We start from the raw sequence: 7,943 nt of genomic DNA on the forward strand, positions 1-7,943 counted from the left end.
CAGATGGCTCCCGATATGAGACAGAAACTCTGAATGTTTCTTTTAACAACAAGCTTGGATTTAGAGAAGTACAGAGCCATTGTCCAACTCTAAAACCATATATATGTGAGTGTATGTGTATATAAATGTTAAGTGTAAACAGTACCTGGATTTATAAACCATATTTTGTTTTCTAGATGTTCCTTAGTGGACAGTTATTTTTTTTTTCTGTCAACATTCAAACATCCAAGGTCTCTTGAATTTTTGAAGACGTGTAATTTTCCTGCAAAGATTAGAGCAGAACCCTGCCCCAATCCTATATGGCTTTCCTTACCTCCTGTATGGTTGTCACCATTGTGGATGAGCTGTCATTTCTCTGTTTTAATAGGTTTCTCCTTTTCAAAATGAAACTTTAATAATTTTGATGGTATCCATAATTTTTCTTCTCCTGTGGAAACAAGAGCAAAACCTCTTCCCCAATGTAGCACATCTCTTGATTTTCATTGTGAGGTCAACACATCCTTGAAATATACTTGTTGATTCAATTCAGAAGTTCTTTCCATTATCCAATGTCTCTCTGCTGTTGTTGTTCCTTTCTCATTAGTGTTAAGAAAATTCAAGGTTAATAAGGCATTATGCAATCTATTTCTGGGGGCATTTTCCATACCTTTCTATTTGTTCCACATATCCTTTAGAGTACAATTTGACCTTTCTATAACTGCCTGACCTGTAGGATTATTTCTTATACCTGTAATGTGCTCTATATTATAAGAAGCAAAACCAGTTTAATTTTCTTAGATACATATGCTGGACCATTGTTTGTCTTTATTTGTGCAGGAATGCCCAAGATGGCCATAACTTCTAATAAATGTGTGATTACTGAATCAGCCTTTTCTGAGCTCAGGGCAGTTGCTCATTGAAAACCTGAATACGTGTCTATGGTGTGGTGTACATATTTCAATTTACCAAATTCCGTAAAGTGGAACACATCCATCCACCAGATTTCATTCCTTTGAGTAGCCTTTGGGTTACTCCCTGCAGGCAACAGTGTTTGATTATAAAAAGAGCAAGTAGTGTGTCTCTTTATAATCTCCTTAGCTTATTGTCATGTAATAGAAACTCTTTCTTTAAACCTTTGTTATTGATATGATTTTTTTTTGTGAAATTCAGAGGCCTACAACACACTTCCAATCAATAATTGATCAATTTCTGCATTAACTTGTGCTAGAGGACCTGGCAGACCCGCATGGAATCAGATGTGTATTATGTATATAGGACAAAGCCTATTCCTGATTATGTCTTGCATCTGGATGAACAATTAAGTCAACCCTGTATAATCTGGTATAAATTCAGCGGTTCCGATATGTAAGACAACTCTTGCTGCATATTGTGAGTCAGTAACTATATTGAGAGCTTCTTTAAAATCCCTTAGTACCATAAGGATAGCACATAGTTCTGCCTTTTGGACAGAATTGTAAGGACTCTGTTCCACCTTACCTAATTCTTCTGATTTGTAACCTGCCTTTCCTGTTTTATTTGCTTAAGTATAAAATGTCTGGGCTTGAGATCCTGAGTTCAATTCCCAGAAACCACATGGTGAGTCACAACCATCTGTATTGAGATCTGGTGCCCTCTTCTGGCCTGCAGACATATATGCAGGCAGAACACTGTATACACAATAAATAAAATTAAAAAAACAAAAACACAATTAGCCAAAAATGTATTAGGGCAATTAGACATTCACCAAGTAAACCATCTTTATTTGCAATCTTAGGGGACTTCTGGAAAGCACACCAGAAGGAGTGTTGACATCTGGGCTGTACGTCTTGGAGTGTGTGTGTGTGTGTGTGTGTGTGTGTGTGTGTGTGTGTGTGACAGTCTTGCTTATTGGATTAAGGCTACGGTAGTATATACTTCCTTGAAACAGAGCACTATATGAGGTTGAAGAAACAAAAGGAGTTGGCAAGTGCCCTGAAATCCCATGTACGATAACTCTAAACAGGGGCTGGAGAGATAGAGTCCTCTCATAAGCACTGAACCGTTTCCCAGCCCACTTTTTATTTTCTGAGACAGGGACATGTGCAGTTCAGGACAACCTCCTCATCTTCCCGCCTCTGCTTCCCAAGGGCTGGGATGACAGGCGTGTCTACCTTGGTGTCTTGGTGAATCTTCACACTCTAGGTGATTCTGAAACATGGTCAGTTTCCTGGACAACAGGATTTCTGGTTTAGAGGAGAGACTTAAATGAACTGGTACATACAGAAGAAATCTGTAAATCAGAACATGCATTCTGGGTCTGGGGAGCCAGGATAAAATAGTCAGTGGTGGGGATAGTTACCCTCATTAGGGCATTCCAATTCTCTCTCTCTCTCTCTCTCTCTTTCTCTCTCTCTCTCTCTCTCTGTTCCTTTTTTTATTTCTTTATTCTTCTGTTTTTAAACTTATTTTTCGTGGTTTTCACACCATGCATCTCAATCCCATTCATCTCCCCATCCTTACGTGTCCTTATGTATCCACCCTTTGTAACCTCCCCCACTAAAATAAAATGAAATAACATTTAGTAAGAAAGTAAGAGAAAAAAGGAAAAAAATCTCATTGTGGGAAGTGTAGTGTGGCTCAGCGAGTCCCACAGTTTAACCTTTAGCCCATAACATCTTTACATGCAAATATTCATTGCAGAGTCACTGGTCTGGTTCGAGGCCCCTGGTTTCTGCTACACTGTCGATGCTGGGCCCTCAATGGGACTCCTCTTGAATATCCTGCTGTTGCCCTGTGTTGTGAAGATCCTGCAGCTTTATCTAGCCAGCAGATCATAGATGGGGTAAATGCTAGGGTGGGCCAGTTCAGAGCCCTGATTCTGGACCTGGGTGGTTGCAGGGTGGGCCAGCCTGCCAGTTCTCCCTGTCCCTTACCATAGGGGTGAACCTTCCAGCAATGCTCTGGCTAGTTCATGATGCATCAGGGAAATGGATGGTGCTGGTTCTCCTGCTTTCACACCCTCAGGGCCGGCTCAGCCAGACCTCAGCCACCAGGGCCAGCTCTGTTGTGTTTCCCAGGCCAGGCCACTCTCGTGAGTGCTGCAGCTGGTGAGAGGTGGGGCCGGTGCTCCCACCTGGCACTGAGCAGGCACAGGGCCTGCTCTCTTGAGTATTAGAGCTGGAGAAAGGGGCAGGGCCAGCTTGCCCATGCCCCCGAGAACAGGGTCAGCTCTATTGTGCTGCCCAGGTGAAGTGTAGGATCCACTCTCCCAAGTGCTGCTGCTCGTGAGGAATAAGACCAGTTCTCCCTAGTGTTGTGGCCAGAGAGGAGTGAGGGTAATAATTCTGTGCATCCCAATCCACTCAACCTTCAGTGGTAACAGGAGCTGTGGACATCATCACAGACTGTAGCTGCAGCAGACATGGGACTTGGTAGCAGCTCAGACCCAGAAATCAACAAGGCCGCTCCTTGCTGCCTTCACCTCGTCAGATCCACCTCTCTCCACAGGACGTGACCTTTCTGTTTCCTTCACCTCGTCAGATTTGCCTCTCTCCACAGGACGTGACCATTCTGTTTCCTTCACCTCGTCACATCTGCCTCTTTCCACAGGACGTGACCATTCTGTCCCTGCCACTCTCGTAGCCCACCCCGTATTTGCTCACTGTAACAGTGCTGGGCAAGTTTCTTCCTGCCCAAAGCAGGTCTCCTTTTTCCTGTAGTCATTATTTCTTAACAAAAGTTGCCTGAAAATTAAATTCTGGGAGCTAGAGAGATGGATCAGTGGTTTAGAGCATTTACTGCTGTTCCAGAGGAAACAGGTTAGATTCCCAGTACTCAGTGTTCAGTTCACAACCATATGTAACTCCAATCCCAAGAGATCTGATTCCTTCTTCTGGATTTCAGAAGTATTGCATGTGGTTCACAGACAGACTTGCAAGCAAAAGACCTATCTATACTCTAAAAGAATTATTAATATTTAAAGATAAAAATTTTAAAATAAACAAATAATTTAATTTAAAAATAAATTTACCTTTACATATGACAGCTGAGTGTGAATGCAAGCTATAAATCCTTACACAAACATTTACTTTAATTCAACCTTAAATTGAAACACACAGAAAAGGGTGTTATTCTGACAGTATATGGCTTTCAGCAGTTGCTACAATCAAGGTGACCACTATCTCACTAGTGGATACTTTTGAGAATGAATGGAAGTGCTGTTGATATTTATATCAGGACAGAAGTACACCTAGGACTGTCCCCAGGAAATCAGAATGAATGGTTGTTGGGGCTATAACCACAAGATCAGCCACACCCTTGTGTGATCTGGCAATGACCTCACACTCGTGAACCCGTCAGCTGTGGTTGCCTGTACAAGATCAGGTCAGCCAAGATTCCAGCTGGAGGGGAGAGGGTTCTTAACTCCCCACCTCACTCTGAGGAGCCATTGGCAGCTGAAGGGTGCTGGGGAAGGACAGTCATTGTCTTTGGGGTTGTGAAACTGTAGTTGTCCATGCTACAGAGGATGGTCCCACATCATTTGCATATGCTTGGTAGTAACTGGACTCTGTGTTTTTCCCCCACCACCTGGACTGTGTGTTATAAAACATAAATAAAGTTCTGAAAAGATGGCTCAAGGGTGGAGAACATTTGTTGTCTAAGACCCAGGCTTAGCTCCCAGCACCTTCAAGGTGATTCATAACCCTTTGTAATTGTAGTTCCAGGCTATCCTACCCCAATTCTGACCTCCACAGGATCCAGGCATGCATATGGTGCACATACATTCTTGCGGGCAAAATACTGTTATAAATAAAAAATAAATAGCTATTAAAATTATAAATAGCTGGGTGGTTATAGTGGTATATTATTTGTATTTTAATAAATAAACTTTGCCTGAAGACCAGAGGCAATGCTAAAGCCACTAACGGTCAGGAAATGGTGACACATACCTTTAACCCCAGGATTCGGGAGGCAGAGGCAGATGGATTTCTGTGAGTTCAAGGCTACCCTGGGCTACACAAGATAAGGCAGAAACAACTCCAGGTGTAGGTGCCTCACACCTTTAATCCCAGTACTAGAGGGAATATAAAATGAGAAGAGAGAGAGACTTAGTCAGTTTAGTTTATGGTCGCCTAGCCTTGGTAGCGGTTATACTTCTCTAGTGGCTTGGGTGTGTTGCTTTTCTGGTTCTTGGGTTAAACCCCAATTTCAGTCTTTGAACTTTTGTTATTTGTGCTATAGGTGGTAGTGGCTCATGCCTTTAATCCAAGCACTCAGGAGGAATGGGCAGGTGAATCTGAGTTCAAGGCCAGCCTGGTTTACAGAGCAAGTTCCAGGACAGCTAGGGTTCCTGCACCCACATAGTCTCTTCACTCCTGGCTCTAACTCCAGTTTCCATGGGAGAGACAATATTCTCCTTTACCTCTATAGGTACTAGGCATGCACACTGTGTATATATACACATGCAGGCAAAAACACTTATGCACATAAAATTAAGATAAATAAACCTAAGTCTTTTTAGTTACTTGAAAAATGAGCAATTTGGTTTTTAATGACAGAAGAGAGGAGAGGTGTGGGGGATGGGGATGGGAGATAAGAGAGCCAGGGAAGTGGGGGAGAGGAAGGAAGAAGCAGTGTGATCCTGGGGACAAAAGAGAAAGAGGAAGGGTTAAGAAGTGAAGTATTGAGCTACTAAAGGGTACATGGATGACACTAGTGGATACTTTCCTAGTCAAGATAAAGGAAACAGGTCAGGCAAGCTTGGGGGTCTAAGAAGGACAGAGACAGAGGCAGAAACTGGTAAGCCAAACAGAACAAAGGATGGCTCAGAGACAGGGAGAAAAAAACCAACAGAAAACAAGTGGGGAAAGTAAGAGATCTAGGGGGTTAGTACACTGTTGCGGGCTCCTTCCGCTCCTTCAGCCAATAGCCACTGAGATACCAACCATACCGGGTGGCTCTTCTCTACCCCTGGATTCTGGGTTTCTGGTTCCATGCATGGAATTGATTTAATTACATTTACTTTGTTGAGCAACTTGCATTTCCCAGTTTTTAACAAATACTAAGGACCCCGTTTTCATCACCTTTGCAGTGGTTCTAGTTGCGACTTGGCAACAGTGTCACCAGCTGGAATATAGGTAATATGGCAGTTTTCGTTTCCAACGCAAATTTTACTGCTTTGTTTACTAATACAATGGATTATGTCATGCAAGGTTTATATGACTATGGGGATAACTTAATTTACTGGTTACTAGGTTTCAGTTTTCTTTTCAATATTCTATCATTAAGGAAGAATATAGCATTCCTAAGAACCATACAATCTTTACTAGAAACTCATGCAGGTCAGGAGATTCAGGATTTAAGAGAGACAATGATAAAAAGATTTGAAAAGATTGAAGAAATTATTGGAGCTGGTTAACAGAGTAAGAAGGCACAAGGACAGGATACAATGCCACCACCAGCTATTAGAACTGGCTTACCCAGGGTTTTAGTGACATACCCTGTAATTTATTCTGACAAAGCGTCAACTTCTAAAGGCTCAAAGGGAGTCAAAGAAGCTAGATGGACGCCAATAGAAATGAATGATCTAAAAGAAACTAAGCAATCTATTGTTAATTATGGCTTGCACTCTGCATTTGTTAAGGAAATGATAAGGACTTGGGCTTCTAATGTCAGAGCTACCCCCCATGATTTCTTTCATTTAGTATCTGCAGTTTTAGATGATGGCCCTTCCTTGATGTTTGGAATTTATTTCAGAGAAAAATCCAAACATATGGAACAGCAAGGAAGAGCAAAAGGTGTGGAGGTTTCCCAAGATCACATTCTTGGTGTAGGACTGTATGCTGATCCACAGGTCCAAGTTCTTTATGATGATGAAGTACTGTCTCTATGTCACAAGGCAGCCTTAAATGCTTGGAATAGGATACAAGATCCATGGGAAAGAGTTGAATCATATACCAGGGTTAGGCAGGGACAGAGAGAACCCTTTATTGACTTTTTGCAAAGATTAATTAAGGCTCTGGACATAGGGGTAACAGACCCAGAAGCTAGATAAATACTTCTTGAATCTCTAGCTTTTGAAAATGCAAACATAGATTGCAAAAATATAATTGGGCTTTAAGGTCTAGATCAGCACCTATGGAAGAATGGATTCAGCATATGATGAATGTTGAGAAGTTTGGCTATAATGACAAATCTTGGATAGGAGAAGCGATTTCCAAAGCAATGAGGAGATATCAAACTGCCAGGTGTTTTAATTGTGGTAAATTAGGACATTTGAAAAGGAATTGCAGGCAAAGAATTTCTAGGAATAATATCTCCTCTGGGAATGACAAAAATAGGAGACCTCGGCCTTCAGGTATATATAGGAGATGCGGTAAAGGTCAACATTGGTCCAACGAATGCAGGTCAACAACAGACAGATGAGGCAACCTGATACCATCGAGGAATCCCTTGAGGGGCCTCTCACAGGCTCCCAAGCCAAAAGTGACCCAGTCATTCGCTGTCACAGTGGAGAATGTGCCTCACCAAGAAAATTAAAAGCTCCGATTTCTGCTGTAAAAAGTAATACTGGTCTAAATTATAAATTACATGTGGAGGATGAGTAAAAAAAAACCAGTAGGACAGAGTAAACGTATATTTTGGCAGACTTCTATTAACGATCAAAGACCAAAGCTAAGAGTTTGTATAAATGGCATTTTTATTGAAGGCTTATTAGACACAGGTGTGGATGTAAGTATCATTACTCCACAATCTTGGCATCCAAATTGACCTTTCAAGAGGTAGATGTTCAGTTCCTGGGAACTGAAACCCTATCTCATGAAAAACAAAGCACAAGATGGGTTGAATGCATAGGGCCTGAAGGGCAAATAGGAAAACTAAAGCCATATATAGCCAATATTGCAATAAATTTATGGGGCCATGACCTGCTACAGCAATGGAATACCCAGATTAACATTCCTGTAGTTCCAGGAACTCATAGTTCT

This window comes from Alexandromys fortis, unplaced genomic scaffold, assembly GCF_014885135.2.
Source record: "Alexandromys fortis isolate MF-2015 unplaced genomic scaffold, M_Fortis_MF-2015_v1.1 scaffold_372, whole genome shotgun sequence".
NCBI lineage: Eukaryota > Metazoa > Chordata > Mammalia > Rodentia > Cricetidae > Alexandromys > Alexandromys fortis.